Source organism: Propithecus coquereli, unplaced genomic scaffold, assembly GCF_000956105.1.
Source record: "Propithecus coquereli isolate 6110/MARCELLA unplaced genomic scaffold, Pcoq_1.0 Scaffold309, whole genome shotgun sequence".
NCBI lineage: Eukaryota > Metazoa > Chordata > Mammalia > Primates > Indriidae > Propithecus > Propithecus coquereli.
In genome coordinates, this window is record NW_012148719.1 from 638052 (window position 1) to 661319 (window position 23268).

General features: G+C 44.4%; 1 protein-coding gene across 1 annotated transcript in view; it reads right to left on the bottom strand.

Moving 5' to 3' along the window:
- The window catches only part of DAP (death-associated protein), a 67469-nt gene that overhangs the window by 32188 nt on the left and 12013 nt on the right, over positions 1-23268 (bottom strand). The gene's annotated exons all lie outside the window — the stretch shown is intronic.

Consider the following 23268-nt stretch of genomic DNA (forward strand, 5'->3'; position numbering starts at 1 on the left):
CACCCGCCTCCTATTGACACTGCCTCCTCTAACTGCTAGCTGCGGCCAATTTTAGCAAGTGTGGTGTCCCAGGGTTGCCTACAGATCATTTGCCATTTCCAGCGGTGCAGAGGATGTTTTGGGGGGAGCCTTGCCATCCGTGGGCAAGACAAGGCTGAAAAAGCTCTGAAACTGTGTCAGTAAGAAAATAAAATGTGATTAGCAGAAACTGATGTACAATGAACTTTTCAGGAACACATCTATTATGCAGAGTAAACTCCCTTTGAAGTCTAGACATCTGTGGGTAGCAAGAAAAAATAACCTTTTTTATCTACCCCTCTGCTAACTCTAACCTTGCTCACTGCTGCATGTGGTCAGCTGCCATACCCTACCTAGTCGCAGAGGCCACGGGAATGACACCTTAAGGAAAACTATCTGGGGGAAAATGATGACATTTTAGCCACCAACAGCAACACCCTTCTCACACCCACCACCCAACGACTGACACTCATGCCAAACTTTTCTTGAAATTACTATTCCCCACCATCCTTTAAGGGCTGCAGTTAGGAAGGAGCCCACAGAACCCAGTATCAATCACAGAAGCTGCATAGCAAGACAGTCAGTGTTCGATGTACCGAAAAATCCTCCTTACTCGTCTTTATGCTTCCGGCCACCGCAGCCGCAAAGTGCAGGCCATTAGAAGGGACAGCCATCTCTCAGAGTCGAGTCCCTTGATGAAACGCCCGTGCCAAGGAAACACAGACAGATGTGCCTTCCATGCCTGCCACCTCTCCTCCCTCTCGCCATCACAGTCTCCTCTAAAGGAGTCGGCAATTAAAATATAAAAAAGCTAAACGTCTGGTTCCTTAAAACAGTATTTATGATAATAAATTCTTATGCTGATAGAAGAGGGAAGATACTGTATTAATAGCCTATCAGATTAAAAAAATTAGAAGATAAAAATGATAAAAACCGTGGAAATTAATTCATTTCTCTGTCTCTCTCTATATATGTATACATATGTGTGTTTGTGTGTGTGTGTGTGTGTTTTTCTGTCCTCGAAATAGAATTAGATTTGCACGAGGCCACTTAGCTAGCTACTAGTACAGATGGCCAACTCAGGTCTTCTAACTGGGTTCCTGCATTTCGCCAAGACGCCTTGTAAGAACAATTCACTGGCCACAGAACCTTGGAAACCATACTTAGCTTCTCTGGGTCGACCCAGCAAGACTACTACAGTTAGGCATTGAGCTCATTTCCTTGGGACACCTGGGGAAGATAAAACAGATGAGGGACGGAGACACATATAGGGACAATCATTAAGAAGACCCAGCCAAGAGATAAAACAAAACAGTTCTTCAGCATTTTTAGTAAAGAAAAGGACAGTATGCTACAGCCACTAATTAACGCATAGCACTTTCCAAGGAGAGATTATATCGCAGGCTCCAGGCCAGACACTAAAGCAAAAGAGTGTGTGAAACCAAGCTCTCACCTCATTAAAAATCTCTGGTCTGAGTCGCTATACATTTTACTATATGTCATTATCTTCATGTTCATTATAATGCTGAGCTGTGACACCTTCCATGTTGACAGAGCTCCTGAGGATGCAGGAGAAGAAGACTCATGCATCTTGCTCTGCATCTTCAGGGACTGTTTGTTATCTGAGAGCATTTGCCAGGTATCTAGTGAAGATTATTGAAGCAAATGCTAAAATACAAATGGTGCATTGTTTGAGTACAGGAAAAAACAGCAAAAAAGCAAACCGGTGAGATTTGTTCAATGTACCATAGAGCACAGGCATTGCATATCCTTATATTGTCCTAAAAATGCTATACAATAATTTCTGGTAAAAACTCTAAATTAAAAAGATTTAAAAGCACAGCACTCCAATCCCATTTAAGCCTGAAATGATTTATAAACACCAACCCAGGAACTACGCCACCACCAACGGAATGCAGACGGCCTCAGTGGGGACTAATCGATCTCCGAAGTGTCTCAAGAACCGACTTACATTTTATCTCCTCAAGAGTCTAGCGAGGTTCCAGCTTTGCAGTAGGAACCCCATAAATATGGGACTGCTATTAATTCATGCTGTGCTTTTACTTCTTTTCAAAGCTTACAGATATTCACTTTTTTGGCTCATTTTGTTTTCACCATCAAAGTCCCATAAGAGAAACAGACACATGTACAGATCTTGTCCTGTAGATGAGGAAACAGGTGCCAAAGGTTAGTGGTTTACCTGGAGCCACCTGAAAGCAGTGGGCCAGGATGCTGGGGGCCCTTCCCTTAGCTCAGGACTTCCCTAGACACATTGCTTTATGCATATTTCAGGCACAGGAGGTCTGCTCCTGGGGACTATGTGTACCTAAATTGCTTGATTTGGCAGTCACAAATGTGGTCTAAGATAAACAGAGAAAAGTTATAAAGACAGACAGATGAACTAACAGATAAAAGGCCCAACCTGGGTTGAGTCAAACTCAAGCCGCAAGGGTAAACATTTTCCTGTTTTGGTTATGTCCCCAGGGGATGCTGCCTCCAGTGACTCCAAGGGAGGAGCCCGAGTGTCCCATGGAGCTGGGTTTTCAATGTCTCTCATCCAGGACATTAAGCTCTGAAGCACCCAAAGGACACACCGGGGTGTGGCTCCTGCCTTGGCCCAGGAGGAGGTGGTGGGGTCCACAGATGCTCACTGGCCTGACCTTCTCCCTATCTCCCCAGCCCCTGCACGCTCCCCCCTGATCCCACCCGTGGGCTCAGCCTTGCCAAAGCTGGAAAAGGTCTGCGTTGGCTTCCGTCTATAACCACATTTGGAACCTCTGGCAAAATGAAAACAACTCTTCCATTCTTAAGCAGTACTTGTTTGGGGCCCATTTGTCACCACCCTTCCCATTTAAGGCTTATTTTTTTTCCACTTAAAGTCATAACAAATTTAGTAGAGGTGAGTCATCGGTTTTCAGCCTGGCTCCAACTTCCTCTTCTTTGTACTTTTCTGGTCTGATTTCCTTTCTTTGATGCTGCCTTTGAGAATCTCCAATCTCTGGCCTCTGAAATCAAGTTATTCCCAGTCCTGTGTTTGAGCCCTGTGTCTCCAATCTTGAGGTGCCTGGGCTCCCACATGTTGGGCCATGTGGTTCCTTAAGTGGAGGGTTGTTTTTCCAGCTCTGAGGCTCCTGTCCCAGAGAGCTGACTCATCAGAGCAGCGGCTGACATTTAGGCTGGGGAGGGGATGCCTCCACAGAGCTCCTCCGACGCTGCCCTCTGTCTTGCAAAACCACAGAGCTTGAGTCGACGATGGGGGTAGAAGGACAATCACTGAAATGCCTCCATCCTAAATGAGTTTGGATGGAAACCAGCTGGTAATCCAATCCTGGTGTTGAAAAAATGTCTCTGAATTAAAAAATTTGCAGTAGGATTTCAGGCTTTCTTCTCAATCATTTCCCCTCAATTCTTTGGGGAAAGATGACCACTTGTCACAATGGAACACAAAGGATGGCGAGTCTTTGGAATCAGACACATTTGGATTCAAATCCTAGCTCCTGCCAGTTACTGCTGGAACATCCTTGGGGATGTCAGTAGCCATTTTCAGCAGATCTTCTTGACTGTAGAACAGGGTCCCGCCACCTACCTCGTAGGACGTGAAGACAAGACTAAGTATATAAAGCACCTGGTCTAAAGGTCGCTTGTATTCGTCATTATTTTGCTGTTAGACTTTCTGAGAGATGCTGAATTACTTGTTTAATATCAGGGACAATCTTCTAAACTTTTCATTTCCCAAGTCTCTTAAAATGAGACATAGTCATAAACTCAACAGGCTGAATGACAGACACTTTCAAAAGAGATTTAAGTCCCATGGAAACAGTGCTCACTTCTGCCCTGTGGACAGTTCTCATTCAATTGTCTCCGTTTTCCCCTCTGCAGTACTAACTTTGGTGGTCAATTAGGAAGTTATAATTACTCACCCACAACTAAAAAATAAATTATGCACGAAACATTTTCTTCCTTTTACAGAATGTTGATACATTTCTAAACAGCGTGCAGGCTTCACTTGCATTACAGAGCCTGGGCCGTCCATGTGCCTTAGGTCCTTGCTGCGGAGAGTGAGGCGGGAAGAGCAGCCCATGCGCTGGCAGCCTGCGAGAAGAGCAGTGTCTCAGGCCTACCCCAGCCCTGCTGATGCAGAACCTGCACTTTGCCCAGATTCCCAGGTGATGGGCAAGCGCAGTAAGGCTTGGGAGGCTCTGCCCACTCCCCGGTCAGGCAGAAGAAGCAGCCGTGTGACAGCGAAGGTGCTGGCCCAGGACCCGGGAGACCAGGATCCTGACTGCTGCTCAGCCCTGCTGCTTCGGCTTAGCGGAGTGCCTCTGGGCAAGTCCTGTCACCTCCTGAGCTTCCCCCTGTTCAATCAGGAACTGTGAAGGGCCCAGTTTATCCCACTTGTCAGCTAACAAGCTAGCCTGCCGCAGTGTGAGTGTGTATGTACACACAGCAGACACAGACGCTGGGGCAGAGAAAGCAGCCAGAGGGATACTCAGCACTAGTTCCCAACCCCACCGTGGTAACAGTGACATGGCGAGTGTCACCTGTGCATGCAGTGGAATCATCACAGGAGAGAAAGTCTGAAATAAGGGAGCTGATCTTACGCAGGCTGCTGGTGACCGCCCCTTCCTCTTCTCTGGAGAGAGCGCGAGACAGAGACTTAGCTTGACTCTGAAATGTAAGCAACGTCTAAGGGGCGGGGAAGGGAAGTCTTTCCTTTGTTGCTGTGGATCATCTTTGGGGAGGGAGACTTGCCTCAGCCTTATCGTCCTGGAATGTCTCTTCGTGTAAACACCAACTTGGCTGTAAATGTCTTTGCTCAGCAGATCTGAACTGAACATGCAGATTGTCTCTCAATACGCCCGTGTGTTAGGATAACAGGTGGCCGGAACACAGAGGGCGACAGCGCCTGGCACTGCCCCAGTGGAACCTGCAGTCTGAGACGCAGCCACAATCAAGTCCAAGTGCTATGAGAAGGGAAGCCCCAGGTGCCTACGGGAACACATGGGGATCACCACAGCCTGACCCCTCCACCCCCAGCCCAGGGAGATGGGAGGGGAGGGCTACTGCGCTCCAAGCAGAGACCCAGTGTTCAGGATGGCTGGCCTCTGAGCGCAAGGCAGGGCCACAGCAGACGGGGGAGAGAGGGATGTGGGGATGGGGTCGGCAGCCTTGCTCCTGATGCCAAAGGGTACAACTTTGTTCTGAGGGTGGGGGCCTGGGGGCAGGGAGAAATAAATGATGATCCCCCGGTTCTGGCTTGGATAACTCCGGACTGAGAGCCTAATAATGAGATGGGAAAGCCAGGGGGAGAGCAAAGTTCGAGGGAACAAAGGGGTGCTCAGTTTGTAGGCAAGTGGATACATTTCCGGGAATACAGGCTGAGATACCCAATCTACGCAGTCGCCCCCTGGTACCCGTGGGGATTGGTGTGAGGACCCCCTCGGATACCAAAATCCACAATGCTTAAGCCCTAATATAAAATGTGTAGTATTTGCTTGTAGCCTACGCACATCCTCCTACATGCTTTAAATCATCTCCAGATTACCAACAGTACCTAATACAATGTACATGCGATGGAGATCGCTGTTATACTGTATCATTCAGGGAATAATGGCAAGAAAAAAGCCTGTACATGTTCAATACAGAGCACTCCTCCATTTTTTTCAAATATTTGCGATCTGTGGTTGGTTGAATCTGCAGATGTGGAACCCGCAGCTATGAAGGGCTGACTACACGTAATTAACAGACAAAGAAACAGAACATCAAGGCAGTTGTAGTTTACTTTTTTTTTGAATACCTGAAAGGGAACTTTCATTTTCTGTATTTATTTACTAATATTTGTTTACAAATATTTATCCTTTTGTAAATTGTTTGTTCATGTTCTTTTTAATCCATTGGGAGTTTGATGTTGTTATCATTGGTTGTATGAGCTATCCACTCATTTTTACAGTCTGTATTAGGTTTTTAATTATCACTGCTGCTTTTTTAAAAAAAAAGCTTAAGTGCAGAGTTACTCAAAATGCTGGGGAAAAGATTTAGCCTTAGCCCAAGGGTTAGGCACAAAAGGCAACAGAGAAGACCTTTGAGGGACCAGGACTACATTTCTTCTGCCCTCTTTTCAGAGCTTCGGGGAAATGAAGTCTAATTAGATGTACAGAGCAGCAGATTCTGGGTTTAACAAATTAAAACAGTGCAACTGAGAATTTTCGCCGACTTGCAATATAATGACCAAACTCGTATGTTCAAATCAATGGCAAACCAGGACACACTCTCTTGCCTGAAGATACGACTTTTGCTCACGCCCCACAGCGCTGAGCAGAGGGGCCAGCGGCTGAGGCAGCTTTGGAGAGATGCCCCACAGAGCCCCAATGTCCAAGTGTGAGTGACAAGGGGAGAAGTGGAGGGGACAGGGGAACCAGCCTGCTACCCAGCACCAGTGACATCCTTTATTCTGCCATTTCCAGAGTCACCATTGACACCATTCCCCCAACCAGTACAGATGCCCCATATTTCTGCCTATCAGAAATCTATTAATATATGCGCTTTTGGATTCAAAGGGTATCACCTTTCCTATGTTAATTAAAAATATTCATGTTGCTAATTGTCCTAGCTGTTCTCTCAACCCACAGAACTTACTTAATGTTGCAGGATAGCTAGAACCCGTCCTCCACAAACAGTGTAGGTTTCAAAAATGTCAGAATGATGCCCTCACATCCACTTTCTACTGAATGCACGTGTAGCTGAAAGCTAACCTGGGCTACAGAGGTCACGCTGTGCTGTTCTCTAGGTAGGAATGTTAGATAAATGGAACGAATTATTGCCCTTAGAATCAAACTTAAACTTTATACCCAACCACCATCTCCGAAAATAGGCACCCACCTCAAGAACGTGCATATTTCTACTCTACGGTCTTAGCATTCCTTCCCTTCGTTTCCTACCTCCCACGATGCACCCTAAAAGAATAAACAGCAATTACTTTTCTCAATTTAGTTATATTGGCCGAGGTTGCTCTAAATTTCATTATCATCCCACTGAGAGGAACTGCTACAAAGGAACCCTTAACAGATATCACTTATAATCTTCTTTATTCCTGACATATAAATTCAAAATGATCTAACTAGTGGTGGCAGTCCAACTTTTTTGCCAAATTCTTGGAATACCAAAGACGCACTCTCTTCTCCAGTGTTCCGTGGCTGTCTCACCAGGGCTCTCTGTAATGCCAGGGAGGCTGCAGCCAACCACATTCTGACCAGCACGCCAAACAACTCATAATGATCGTGTCTTATTTGCCAAATCCTCAGCCTCAGGCTTGTGTGTAAATCTTGAAGTCATGTCCATAAAGCTCCTATTCTGGCTTTATGTTAGCAGAAAACTCATTTTTCCAGCAACCCCAAGTCAAAGTGGAGCAGAAGTGCTTGGTCACCCTTGTGCTCAGCACGAGCATGGTTGAGCGAGTGCAAACACACGCCTGCAGGCTCGCAACGACGCTGCCTGCACAGCTGTCCCGGGACAGCCGCCCCACCAACCAGCTTCACTTCCTCTTTCCACACACACTCCGCAGTGGGCCTTGGCTGCCGTTAATGGTGGTCAAGAAAATTTCTGTTTCATATTCTATTGTCTGTTGTCATCTGCAGTCCCCACTGGATTGTAAACTCCGTGGGAAGAGGGATCTTGCTTTGTTCACTCATGTGTCCCTGCTGTGTAGAAGAGTGTCCAGCACACAGGAGGTGCTTACACACATCAGGGGAGCAAATGAACGGCCATGGGTGGGGAGTGGAACACTCACATGTGTGTGCACCGGGAAGCAGCTAAGGGCTATTGTTTAAAAAACCCATTGGGACATAAAAATTCTGTCCCATATGAATCTATTAGAAGAAATGGGGGACACGTGCTTGAGTTCCACGTTCTGATGTCTGGCTCAGCTGCCCTACCAGCACCTCACTCTTTTTCTGTACAGACCTGGGCTACCTGCTCATCCGCCCGGCTCTAGTAGCCGTCCCTGGACTAGCTTGTGCCCAGCCACACTGCCTGCGGTACTGGCCTTTGTGCCTGACTTCCCAACATCCGCTCCACTTCAAACTGCACATCTAAGACCATCTTAGTGATGTTTGACTTAAGTGATGATTGGGATAGTCATGTCACCCAATTCCGGCCAATGAGTTTTCCAGGGGGCTTCTGGCAAAGCTTTTGTGCTCCTAAAAAGAGATGCAAGAAGAGATGGCTATTTCTTCCTCTGGGTACCACCTGTCTGGACGTGAAGCCTAGACTACCATGGCCGGCCTCTGCCAGCCTGTGGAGGAGGCTACTCCCAGAGGAGGGCAGAGCTTCAGAGCCCAAGGGAACCACCTTCCCTGCAATCAACCCACTCTGGGACTTCTTCAAGGAGATGGCATGTGTCTTTGCCACCTGCACATTCAACCTTGCTGCATGAGCACGCCTCTCCTCCTACCTGCCTCAGAAGTGTCCCGGTGTCCTGAGGATTGTAGTCACAGCCCTCCGGAAAGTCCTTTCCCCACATGAGCTTCCACTTCCTCAGCTGAGAAAATGTGGAGGCTGAACTACAGCCATGGTTCCTACTTTTCATGCTCAAGGACTTGTTAAAAATTGAGGTAACATTCATAGAACATAAAATTCACCATTTTAACCACGTAGATTGTACAATTCGGTGGCGTTCGATGCATTCCACTGTGTTATGCAACCATCAACACCATCTAACTTCAGAACTTTCATCATCCTCAAAAGCAACCCACACCCATTAAGCAGTCACTCCCATCCCCCACGTTCTTCTCCGCCCCTGGCAGCCAGCAATCTGCTTTCTGTCTGCGGACTTGCTTATTCTGGATGTTTCATATAAATGGAACCACATATGTGGCATTTTGTGTCTGGTTTCTTTTACTTAGCATAATGTTTCCAAGGTTTCCTTTTTATGGCTGAGTAATATTCCACTGTATGAATGAACATACCACGTTTTCTTTCTCCACGTATCACAATAGATATTGATGGACATTTGGGCTGTTTCCGTGTTGGGCTATTGTGAAGAATGATGTGATGAACATTCATGTATTAAGCGTCTGTTTGAACACCTGTTTTCAATTCTCTTGAGTACACACCTAAGAGTGGAATTGCCGGCTCATATGGGAATGCTGTTTTAGTTTTTGAGGGTCCACTAAACTGCTTACCATAGCAGCAAGGGCTTCTTTTTCGCTTTTTCTTTAAAAAATATTTTTATTATGGTAAAACATACAAAATTTACCATCTTAACCATTTTAAGTGCAGTTTGGTAGTGTTAAATATATTTACACCGTTGTGAAACAGATCCCCACAACTTTATCATCTTGCGAATCTGAAACTCTGCACACATGAACTCTCACTCTGCATTCCCCTGCCCCAGGTCCTGGTAACTGTCATTCTGTTTTCTACATCTATAAATATGACTACTGGAAACACTGTATACAAATGGAATCGTGCAGTGTTTGTCCTCTGGTGGCTTGCTTCTTTCCCTTAGCACAATGTCCTCACGTTTCACCCATGCTGTAGCCTGTAACAGGATTTCCTCACTTTTTAAGGCTGAATACTATTCCATTGTATGCATACCACATTTGACATCTGAATTATTTCCACCTCTTGGCTGCTGTGAATAATGCTGCTATGAATATCAGAATACAAATATCTCTTGGAGATCCTGCTTTTGATTTTCTTCTTTTCACCCAGAAAAGAGTGAGTGCTTCTTTTTAACATAAAAGAACTTTGTGGATCCCCACACAATAGATATTTTCCTTTTGGTACCTAGATCGCTCTGGATCTTGAGCAAAATCCGACATCTTACCTCTCAAGGGCTCCCACTAGAAGTGCCTAGATTAGGTGACTTCCCAGGTTACATCCAGCTCTAGATCTGATGGTTCTATGAGAATTTCTCAAGTATAACACCACCCTCAATACTCTAGTCCACACTAATTCTACATTACTGACTACAGCCCTGCTTTAGGGGAGGTACACAATCGAAAATCAAAGTAAACAGCCTGCATGGAGAGAGCTGAGGGCCCAACAGGACATGCTTGCGAGAATAAAGAATTTTTTTCCTAACACCGACACTACCCCATTCACTTCTTTTCACCAGCTGGAAAATAAGAAGTAATCAAGTTAATAACTAACTATTTTACCTCTAAAGAATCAAAGCCCAAGCTAATTATTACTGATTCACCAAGCATTTTCTGAGTGCTATGCATTCCAGGACCACTGAAGTCAAGAGGCTTAAACTTTAGGCATAGTAATTTCAGTGTAATAAACTCAATAAAGGGCTCCTGTTTCTATGTAGTTATTTTTACATATTTCATTCTATAAAATCCAACCACTGGAGAGTTGATTTAAATTCAGTTCATATGTTGATGTAATAAGAAAATACTTCTGATAAATAGTGCAACCCTTTGAGTCACACCATAAAAACAAAAGAGTCATCCGTTCCAAGAGGCTGGCTCTGGTGTAGATGCACGGAGCAGTGTCTGGAAGGGAGAATTGATGGGTCCATTTCCTTCTTTCCCTCCTTCCATCGGATAAAGGAGCTCTCCCAGTGCAGATGGGAGTGTGATGGTCTTGTAGGGAGGCTGGGGGCCTGTGGAGGGAGAGGGAGCAGGAAGGGGGCTGCTTAGAAGCTAATAAATCACACCTGGTTTCCACATCCATCATGGAACCAGATGTTGTACAAACACTGTCTCAAAGCCTATTACCAGCAGCGGCGGGCCCTGGAGGGAAGCCGGGCCTTCCCCTCTTTCTTTCTCGCCCCAAATCCAAAGAGTTCAGCCAGGATCTGGCGACATATGGATACCCATATGCTCCATCCTCTGCGGAGAGGCTGATTCACTACCTGCCAGACTCGCGCCTCCCCTGGTGTCCATCTACATGACAGGAGGAATCTGGCTGGATTCGGCAAGAATCCTGACAATGCTAGCACCCGTGACTTCTAGGGCATGAAGTGGCCACATCACACACACCATGCTCTGTGTTCCTAGGGTGATTCTGGGCAAAACTTCTAAAAATGCACATAATTGCATTCCTATCGATCATGCTAAAATACACATATCCATAGGTGTTGGAAGAAATGCTTAATTTGCACTATACCAACAACAAAACTGGTATTGGGCCACCATAATCAATGACTAAGGCAGTTCCTTGTGCTTAAGAAGGTGATAATTTAGTTGGGAAAATGAGATAAACAGGAAAATCTACTCTATTTACATTTACACTTTATCTAAAGAAACAACACAATACGAATTAAGCTTTGCCACCCTTTCATGTGTGGACTGCAGGTGGCTGTTCCTCACCTCACCTCATGGTCCTGAGGGTCGTGAGGAAGCAGAGGGGTCACCACCCACACGTCTCGGCCCCTTCACTTGCTTTCAGTGTCTTGCAACATATATATGATAATGTCTAATCAATGGATAATGAATTCGATTCTATAATTTTATCCTCGATATATCCCAAGTGCCTGGAACTGTGTTCAAATGTTATATTATACCTAACATTTACAAAATGGATAAGTGGCTCAAAAAGATTACTGAAAGGAAAAAACAAAAAGAACAACAAAAAACACCTCTGGAGGTGAAGGTTAATCCAGATACAAGCACATGTGAACAATAAGAAAAGGGAAGCGCTCACACTTGAACTCATTAGTAACCACACTACAAATACCAAAGAACGATCTAATCAGATTTGACAAGGAGCAGCTCTCCCCCACAAAACATGAAATTACCCGGAAGGCCATTAGAAATTCAGATTTACATCCTGAATATTTAATGGGAAATCTCATCTCATGGGTATTTGGACCTTGAGATATTAGCTAATAATTGTACAAAGTCACAATGATTAGCAAGACATTTAAAATATTGCTGACTTCATCTGTAATACGTTATCCATTTTGTATTCATTTCACAATTTATATAATGGTAGAGTACACATGTATAATTTAAAAATGAATATATATATATATATTGGGGGTGCACACAGACATTATTCTTAATTGATGGGGTGAGTGATTAAACTTTGGGGCCACATCCCTGGTACAGAGCATCCCCCTGGTCAAGAAAGCAGGCTGCTGCAGTACTCAACCTGAGCAACAGTACAATGCTGGCATGCGGAAAGAGACAATCATTTGCCATGTAAGCCTCTCAGCTAATAAATTATTGTGCTGCCATTGCTGTTGGCATGTCAATGGAGCCGGGCACTGCCAACCGATGGCTAGTGGCAGGAGGTGCTGCTTGCTTGTTATGGGTTGAATTGTGCTCTCTCAAAACACGTTGAAATCCTAGCCCCTGGTACTTAAGAAGATGACCTTATTTGGAAATAGGTTTATGCAGATATAATTAGTTAAGATGAGGTCATACTGAAGAAGGGTGGGCCCTAATCTTATATGACTGATGTCCTTATAAAAAGGGGAAATTTGGACACACACACGGGGAGAAGGCCACGCAAGACTGGAGTTACGCTGCCACCCACTAATGAACTGCCAGGAGCTAGGGAGAGGCCCGAAACAGATGCTTCCCTAGAGCGGCAGAGGGAGCGTGGCCCTGCTGACACCTTGATCTCCAACTTCTGCCTTGTAGAACTGTGAGACAGCATATTTCTGTTGTTTAAGCCACCTGGTTTGTGGTACTTTGTTACGGCAGCCCTAGGAAACTGATACGCTGCTTCTCAGAGGCGAGGCAGCCAGCCTGCTGGAAAGTTCTGCCCACTGCAACCTGGGGGGAAACGAGAGTGGGTTTGTGAGCCTTTGCAGAGCGATCTAGAGAGGGACGCTGCCGTTAGGGCTGCAGACTCTGTAAAGGCAGCAGCCACCAAGCCTCCTTGGCCACCTCTGAAGGATTCACCTGACGTGGCATTTGCCTGCGGGTGATGCTACCAACTGACACGGCTGCCAAGAAGGGATCTGGGGGCCTGCACTAGCTCTGGCAACTGTTTGCTACCCAAATTGCCACAGGCAAAATGATGGCTTTCACCACCCCCTTGCTGGTACACAGACTATAACACTTCGTCCACGCCCCATTTTGCCTACACACTTAGATCGTTGCTCTCTGGGCCTCACCTAGGCAAACCTGACGGGACATGCTGCCCAACAGCAACTGGTCTTCCCCAGTTTCCTTACCAGGGCAGTCGGCGCTGTTGGTTACTATTGCATGCTGCCTCAAATGCTTTTTATTCTGAGGATCTCACTGTGCTTTCCATAAGCTTTTCCCTGGACGAGGCATGTCAGTCCATAAGCAGACGACAACCAGCTAGCCCCTTCATAAGGACATTCCATGTCACTCGGGGGCCCCACCACACCGAGACTCTGCCATTGGCCCAAGGCAGGGCTCTGCGGCCCACTGCACTCCAGCACCTGGCTCAGCTGTGGCTGCACCTCACGGGCCCTGCCTGCCAGCACGGGGTACTCAAACAACACGGGAGTTGGCAGCTGGCCAACTCAGGATCCCTGGTCCACTGCATCTCACACACATCACGGAAAAAGGATATTCCCCTTTCAAAGGGCAGCTGACAACTAGTCTGGATATAAAAGATAACATTGGGACTTGACATTGGTTCACCACACGGTTTAATTAAAGTTCAAACACATAGATCAAAGATCAAAATTCCCAGGCATATAGGCCATGAGATCTATGCCAGCACATGGCTGTGCTATCTCTTAAGTTTTTAATTTTCTATTTTTTATCTTTACAATTAACTTCACTGAGAGAACCATCAAAAATTCCCAGCAATCACCATTTGGCATCTGTTAGGGGTTGACAAAAAGGATACGTTGAAGTCTTAACTACCAGGACTTCAGAATGTGATCTTATTTGGAAGTAGGGTCTTTAGAGAGGTAGTCCAGTTAAAACGAGGGCTTCAGGGTGGGCCCGAATCCAATACAACCAGTGTCCTTATTAAAAAGGGGAAATTTGGACACAAAGACAGACAGCACAGAGCAGAGGTGATACAGAGAGACACAGGGAGATGACCAGGTAAAGGCAAGAGATTTAAGTGATGCATCTAAAAATCAAGGAACACCAGAAGTTGCCAGCAAACCACCAGAAGCTAAGGGAGAGGCATGGAGTAGACTCTTCCTCATAGCTCTCTGACGGAATCAACCTTGCCAACACCTTGATGTCAGATTTCTAGCCTCCAGAACTCAGAGACAATACATCTGTTATTTTAAGCCTCCCAGTTTATGGCAGGTCATTAAAGCAGCCTTGGGAAAAAGATACAGTATCCCTATAGTAGTAACTGTTTCAAGCAGGAATCATCAGTGAATGCTAAAAGTAGCAAGTGAATGTTTGATGAGAAACAGAATATTCACAAAGTCTCAAAGTATCTCCCCACAAGATACTTATTTAGTGCCTAACTAAAAGGGCAAGGAAGAAAAGAAAAAAAAAGATACTTGTTACTTACAAAGGGTGAAAGGGTAGCTTTATAATGGAGAAACTTGCCAGATGCCATCTTCACCAAGTGATCAGAGTTGGTGTCACCCATCATGGGAGCACCACGTACTCCTGATCCGAGGCACCTGGGAGGACAACACATCATTCCTGCGGTATCCCTGCCCCAAAGCAGGGCCTCAGTCCAATCACAGAGAAACACCAGAGAAATCAAACTGAGGGGCTTTCTACAAACAAATGACCCACACTCGTCGGAGTTGTGAAAGATTTAAAAAAAAAAAAAAAAAAAAGGCCGGACAACTGTTCTAGGTTAAAGAAGACCAAAGAGATACACCTAAATGAAAGCATTATCGTGGGCTGAAATCTGAGGCAGTAGTGGGACAACAGGCCAAATCTGAACAAAGTCTGTGGATTAGATAACAACATTGTTTCAACGTTAATTTCCCGATTTTGATCATTGTTGATACAGTCCTTGTTTTCAGTAAACACACAGTAAAGTATTCAAGAGCAAAAGGGCCCTTCAGAAGAGAGTTGATACAGACAGAGATGCAGATTTGGACATACGTGAGGGTCAGAAATGGGGGAGCAGACGGGGTGAAATTTTACCATATGGGGAATATGGTGAAGGGTGGCTGGGATTGTTTGGTACCTTCTGGGTAACTTTTCTGTATGAAAATTTTGAAATTATTTCAAAATAAAAAGTTAAAAAAAATTCATCACAGATCCAATAACAGCCATCACTCAATGAGTGTCTGAAATTGTTTGAGGGATTTATATGTATTGTCTTATGGACCAAGTAATTATAATTGTGTGAAGCAAATATGATTCCCGTACTCCAGGCTCACCCAGAGCACCACGCAGATGCCCACCTCGGTTGGGGAGGGACGGGAGACTTAGGAACCTCCCACGCACAAGACTTCACACAAGACTTAGGCACACACCACACACAAAGCCTGCTGCAGTCTGAGGGCAGCACAGGAAAGCAGAGACAAACCTTTCAGGAACCCATATCCTAAGCCACTAGCAGTGGGAAGGTTATGATGGCACTTTCAATTAATTTGATGTTTGTGAAGACTTGAAGCTAACTAAAGCAACAACACAGCCCGGGCCTGGCTCAACTATAAATACCAAACACACACACACACACACACACACACACACACACACACACACACACACACAAATGGGTTTGAAGAGAAAAGGCGTGCCATTTTGCCATTTTCTGGACTGGCATAAATATTATTTACTTCAATCTCTAGTGTTCTTACTTCTGTCTCTGCTGTTCTTTGACACATGAGGTCTTACTTTAATCAAAAATTATGAGACACATGAAGAAGTGATGTGACCCATTATAAAGAAAGAAACCATTCACAGAGCAAGGAACCAGACCCAGATGGCCCAGATGCTGGAATCATTAGATAGGGTTTTAAAAATAACTACAATAAATATGTGTGAAAAGAGGAAATTTCAGCAGGGAAATGGAAACTATATATTTTTAAAAGCCAAATGGAAGTGCTAGCAGTGAAAAACAGGATATCAGAGATGAAGGATTCTTTCAATGGGCTTATCACCAGATTGGGCACAACAGAGAAAGGAATCAGGTTCAAAAGAAACTATCTAACCTAAAAAATAAAGAGGAAAAAAGCATCAGGGCAGGGCAAGGGGTAGAGAAGAACAGAACATCTGAGACCTGGGAATATATCAAATGGTTTAACACAAGTATAATTAAAGTCTCAGAAAAGAAGAGAGAATGAATGAAGCAGAAGAAAGTTTTGAAGAGATAATGGCCAACAATTTTTCTAAACTGATGATACCAAATCATAGATCAAAGCAGCTCAGTGAATCCCAAGTAAGGTAAATAGAAAGAAAAACACACTGGGTCCATCACAAAGAAACTGTTGAAAACAAAAATAAAGAGAAAATCTCTAAAGCAAGCAGAAGTGAGCAGAAACATTACCTACAGGGAACAATGACAAGAATTATGGCGGACTTCTCACAGTAACAATGGAGACCAGGAGACAATGGAATGCCGTCTTTAAGGTGTTGAAAGAAAAAACTTTTAACCAGAAATTCAATATACAGTGAAAACATCTTTCAAAAATAAAAGAAAAACAAAGACACTTTCAGACAGACATAAGCCGAACTAATTCATCCCCAGCAGACCTTCATTATAATGAGTATTTTTAGAAAGGGAATAAAACAGATAGAAATCCAGTCTTATGAGAAGAAATAAGGACCCCAGATAGAATAAATATGTAGATACACATAATGGACCTTCAAAAAATACCTCGTATCTATTTTTCCTTACACCTCATTACAGGACTACTGACTTAAAAATAAAAATTCAGGCCAGGTATGGTGGCTCATGCCTGTAATCCTAGCACTCTAGGAGGCTGAGGTGGGAGGATCACTTGAGGTCAGGAGTTCGAGACCAGCCTGAGCAAGAGCAAGATCCATCTCTACTAAAAATAGAAAAATTAGCCGGGCGTGGGGTGGCTCGCACCTGTAGTCCCAGCTACTCGGGAGGCTCAGGCAGAAGGATTGCTTGAGCCCAGAGGTTTGAGGTTGCTGTGAGCTAAGCTGATGCCATGGCACTCTAGCCTGGGCAGCAGAGCGAGACTCTGTCTCAAAAAAATAAAAATAAAAAATAAAAATCCATCACAATGTGAGTGGGGTAGCAGCCAGTGGTGTGCTGGCGCTGGCTTGTGCTGCCACGTGAGAGCCGACTGCTGGCTTCTCTCCACAAGTCTGTACTCAGTGATGCCATGTTGCTAGCTTAAAGCTGGCTATGGTGGGAGTATTTACACCATAAAAATAGCAAATGCTACAAATTAGGGCTTTTTATTCCTAGAGAGCCAGTAGTTAAGTGGTCCCAGCACGTTATTTTGTGTAGTACAGGTAGGAGTAAAATACGTGACAGAAGCATACGGGGGGAGTGTGGTGATTACCAGGGCACTGTTACAGGGTCTTAAATTATTCATGAAGTAGTAGAATATTTTTTGAAGTTAGACTAACTTAAAATAAGGGTTGGCAAAGCTCTTCTATAAAGGGCCAGAAAATAAGTTCAGTCAATCTTTACTATTGTGCATTCCATTTTTGTGAGCTCATCTACTTGCTAAAATTTATTTATAACCTCAAAATCAACACTCAGGGTGCTTTTGTGGTCACTCACAGACATGCCCAGAGCAGTGAAAATTTGGAGTCATCCAACTTGCATTTTCCTAGCTAATGTCAAACAAGATGACAATGTCTCGTTGTTTCCCTTTTCATACTATAAACAAGTGTCTTTTTCATCGTTTCCATGGTTTCTTTTTGTTCTGTAATTAATAAATATATTAGGGGAGATACTTTGAGACTATGCAAATATTCCACTTTTCCTCAAACTTTCACCCCCTAATCCTAACATCCATTGGTGGATCTTGTCTGCAATTAGCGTGCTGTTTGCCTCCTGGTGATAATCTATTTCCTTCCTTCCTTATACATTAATTGGAATTCTTCTAGAAAAATAAGCTGTCCCTTCTCCCCCATTTATTTGCTCCATTATTTACATCAGTAAGGACTCATGGATGTCTATTTTACCATATGGGTTAAAATTTGATACTATCATTATTTATTTTGTTGCAAATTTTTCCAGCTTTGGCCGTAGGAAGATCCTTCAGGTGGGCTTCTGTGTCCTTCTGCCATGCCCCCATACTTTTGGAACCCTTACTTATGTTCTGGCACTACAGTGTGTTCCAGGCTCATGTAGTATTTTTCCTGCCCTGGCCTTGCAGTCAACCACTTCTCCAAGGAACCTTGGTTCCCCTGATTGGGGAACAGTGTTTAGACACCAAGGTCTGGGCCCCAGGGACGCTCACGGCTACATGGGGGTCAGTTCTTTAGGCCCGCTCAGTGAACACAGCCAGGAAAATAGGTATGTACACTAATCCCCTTCTCTGTATTTATTTCTGTACGTATGTGTGTGTGTGTTTGTATCTGCTATCCATCCATCCATCCATTCATCTCACACCACGAGTTCACACAGATGCCTCCAACTCCCACCCAACAGCATAGAGTTCATTTCCGTCTCCCCGGTCCTATTTGCAGCCTCTTTCTCTGACCGTGAGGAGCTTGGCTCTCGTGATCCACAGTACATTTACTTATGTGTTCGATCCTGGCATACACATAAGGCAATTTCAGCATTGCTAACACATACGCCCATAAGAAACCCATTTACTAACTGGAGTACACCATATTTTTTTTTTTATCTTTACCCTTGTAGTAACCAGTCAAAATGCTGTTTTCCAAAGTTACTTGGGTAACTCCCTGCTCCCTTCAACGTGGTCATATTAATCAACTGCATTTCCCACTCCCATCAATCCGTTAGCATTTGTATGTTTGGCGTCCCTCCCACGTCCTGGCTGGTGTGAACTATTTGCTTATTTTCCGGGTATTGAAATAGTAGCATGGTTCTAAGTCAGAGCTACACAAAAAGCCAAGCTCAGAGGAGGGCTGCTGCCTCTTTAGCCTTATGACCACACCCTCTGGTCACCCACGCCCTGGTAGTATCTTGTACCAAGCCTGCCGCATAGTGTGGCCTCAGTAAACACCCGATGTCTGACCGTATCTTCAGTGAGTCCTGACTCCTAAAGTCCATTCTACGTTTGCGATTCCTCCTTCACATCGTGAAACTGGGTACTTCATCTTATTATGCTCAACAAAAGGGTTTGAGGAAAATCACTGCTTTCCTTAATTAGGTTGGTTCTCGGACGGAATTTAGTAGCCACTCAGAGAAGTGTTAGCTAATAATAACGAAGCCTATTACTCTTCTCGGACATGCAGAGTCACTGGTGACTAGAACTCAGCTTGATGGAAATTCTCGGGCAACATTTTCACATTTCAGCTTTTTTTTTTTTTAACATAGCATCTCAAAACAACTTGGCAGCATAAGAAATTATTTTTAAATCTCTGGAAAAGTACAAGATTAAAGGGAGTAAGAGTTGCATAAACATTTCTAAGAAAAATAATTACTAGTAAAAGTTGCAGGCTTTTTTTTTTTTTTAAATCACATAATAACCTCTTTAATGCTCCTGCTGTCCCTTTCCTCTGTACTTGATTTTCTAATTAATGCAGGAGGAAGCCACCAGAGATGAGTTAGTAAACTTAAAACCACTCTTAAATATCTGGGAAGGAAAAAAAGGAGTTTTGCAAATGTAGATCTATAGCTAAGGAGGAAACTGGCATCTGACACTATGTCCTTATTTTCATATCTGGAGAACACTTGGATCAAAACATGAAAAATATAAAACTTCAGGATTAGGGTAATGTGGATGGTAAAGTCATATGCCATAAGACATTTCCAAAGGATAATTAAATGTTTTATGAATTCTGCAAGTAAATAGCCTTTTCCATATGTAAAGTAAAACCAGCCCAGTCCTCTGAAACCTTGCTGTAAACTGATAATTAGACCATCTACTGATGGCCAGGCTGCACATGGGAAGGATTATGGGTTTGAGGAGTGTGGATAAGGTTACAGGCAACCCCGGAATCAGTCAGTTTCATTTATAGAGGGATCTAGATTGCAGTCTATGTGGATGCACGGGCTTCTATCACATACTAGGGGCATGGGCTTCCACATCAGACAGACTCAGGGCTGAATCCTGGCCAGGCCATTGACTTGCTACACTGGGCTGGAGAACGTCCCTAAGCCTTGCTTCATCCATATAATAGGCACAGGAATGCCAACTTACAAGTGATGTGACTTAAACCTGATGTGAAGCACTTGGTAAGTGCCCAGCATGGAAGAGGAGCTCAACTGGTAAGCACAGCCTCCTGGTGGAGAGTGAGGAGCCTGGAGCAGCCACTAGCTGGAATGTTGGCTCTGCCGCTTATTCACTGCGTGGCCTTGGGAAAGCCACTTAACTCTCTGAGCTATGGAAGGGGAAGTAGTAATTTAGAATGGGAATACTAACCAATAGCCAACTCTGAGATAGGGATGCTAACAAATAGAGTAGCTGCAAGGATCAAATGTATTAATACAGACAGAGCACTTAGAACAGGGCCAGACTCACTGCACTCTATAAGAAAGAACAACAATTATTAATTTTTAAATTTATTAATTATTATTATTATTATTTTGTAGAGACAGGGTCTTGCTATGTTGCCCAGACTGGACTTAAACTCCTGGCCTCAAGAGATCCTCTCGCGTATACAATGTGCACTACCCGAAGGATGGACATAATTGAAACACGGACTTCGGTGGGGGGGGAACCAAGGGCAACACACCTAACCTAATCATCTGTACCACGGGAAGGGCGGCGGGAGGAGAGGGGAGGAGGGAGGAGGGGACGGGTATTTGTATACACAAGGAGAGCAATGCGCACTACCCGAAAAATGGACATATTTGAAACACGGACTTCGGTGGGGGCGGGGGGGAACCAAGGGCAACACACGTAACCTAAACATATGTACACCCATAATATGCTGAAATAAAAAAAAAAAAAAAAGAGATCCTCTCGCCTTGGCCTCCCAAAGTGCTGGGATTACAGGCGTGAGCCACCATGCCTGGACTGCTGGTTATTATTAACTGTGACTACTCAGTCAGCCCACCGGAAAAATGGGGAGTGCATGGCGGTGGAAGTCAACTGCTACACAGAGCACCAGACCTGACGCAGGGTTTCAGAAGGAGTTGTGTCAGTAACTTACATCGACAGCTTAAGACTGTACGCAGGCTTGCCCCGTTTGGCAAATGTCGTGTCCGGTGGCTTAACCCCCAGTAGTGAAGAGCCAAGCCGAAGTCAAGAGGACAAGAGCCTACGCACCCGTCGGGAACATATTATAGCAATTTGGATGCACGGAACAAGAACGACAGCAAAAACCTTGCTCGTGTGTTTTGCAAACTACACCCTGTAGCCAGCCTGCTTCAAAAAACTGGTTCTACAGAGACAGAGAACAAATCTTTAAGGTGAATAAGATGCTAAAATCTAAAGTGCTGGAGTGCTGGATCTTTTCTCTTGCAACTGTTTATCCTCTGGCATATTTATTTAAATTGCTCATCTTCTATAGATGCTGCATTTCATCTCATGAAAAAAAATCAATGGAAATAAAACTACTGGGCTGTTCTGTCCTTGTTTCTAAACATGGTAATAAAATGCTATCTCTCAATGTATTGACACTGCGTTAGGCAGGGCAATAGCTATTTGTACCTTTTAAATTCACAGGGAAAGGCATGCTTTTCATCAACTTTCCAGGCAAGGCTTTCTCTCTAGTCTTCTGTCTTCCTTCTTTAGAAAACAGTTGGCCGTGAATAAGAGCAGTGACACCCCAGGTTTCCTAGAGGAAGATTACTACAGGTCCACATGCTCTTATCCTCAATTCCGAATTCAAGAATGTTCTGAAAACTGAAAGTTTCCTTAAAACTTAACCTGAACTGACACAAGTCTCTAAACTTAAAAAATTTATTTCACTTGGTTTCAACATCACATACAGATTACAATACGCTGCCTGAGACCCCATTGGGGTGCTATATAGTATGTGCACGGTTATTCTTGTAAAATCTGCATTCTCCTACTAAAACTCTAAAATTTCTGAATTCCAAAATAAATTGGGCCCCAAGGCTTTGAAATGCAGGATTGTGGACTTGTAGGAAAGTTACTGATACTGTTATGTTCCAAACACAGCTTTGTGAATATAGTCAGTAAGAAAGATAATTCTAGAATTTTCTTTAAACCACTCTCTTTTAAAACCAGAACTTGGACCGAACCTTCACACTGCTGATCTCATGATTAAAGATGGAGAATAATCACTCAGAAATTTCACCCAAAATGTTGTCCTCCCCTCAAGTGGCTGTACCATAACTCATACCATATGAGGGTTTTATGGAAAATTCCCAGTGGTGGAGGACACATATGAGCAGACGTGTGGGGCTGCCAAGAACATGCACCCCTTCTTATATGGGCATATGCTCTTGGGAGTGACTCTTCTGGAAGACTGGCCTGCTCTGGATTCCATTAGACCTGGGTTTTAAATTCCTGCTCCATTAACTAGCAAGTTTATAACCTCTGTGGGGTTTCATTTCCTCGTGTAAGTCGGGGAAAATACCATCTACTACTCGGGACTGCTGGAATGAAACGAAATAAAATCATAGGCCTTATCCATAGAAATAAGGTTTAGCTTCTTTCCACCCCCTCCATCCCTTCCCACACTTTCTTTCCTCCTCTGAGTAAGACATCATTTGGAGACCAGTTATAAGTAGAAGGCTTAGATTTTACTTTCTTCTTGTGGACAAATTTTACGTGCATGCATTTGTGGTCCCTGCTTGTGTATCACACAAGGTGGATGGAAATGGATTTGGATTGAGGTCCTTGAATCAAACTCAAATTCAGAAATGTCAAGGAAAATAGGTGTTGAACAGAGAGGGGTAGACTGCAGGAAGACCCCTGTCCAGGACCCAGGAGGCTGGGGGCACAGATATCATTTAAGGATCCCTGGTCACTCACATGGGTTTGGCCTCACTGACTCTAGATTTGACTGACGAACTGAACCAGGGAAGCCCAGATGCTTGGGATGCTTGCACATGGTTCTTAAATCAAAATTCTCCACCCTAGTTGCACAGACAGTCAGGCCCACCCCTGAGATTTAGCTGATGTGGCCAATCTCAGGAGTCCATGATTTCAGTATGGAAGTCCACGTTCCAAAGTACTGCCCACAGATGGTGAGTGGATGGTTAGTGTGTGCTTCTCTGGAATGACAGTGGAAACCTGGAGCGCAAAAGACCAGCAGTTGCAAGAATTCACCTATTTCCTCCACTCTGAAGACTGGCCTAGGGGAGAGGGGTTGGTGGCGGCTGTGTGTGCCATCGGAAAACCAA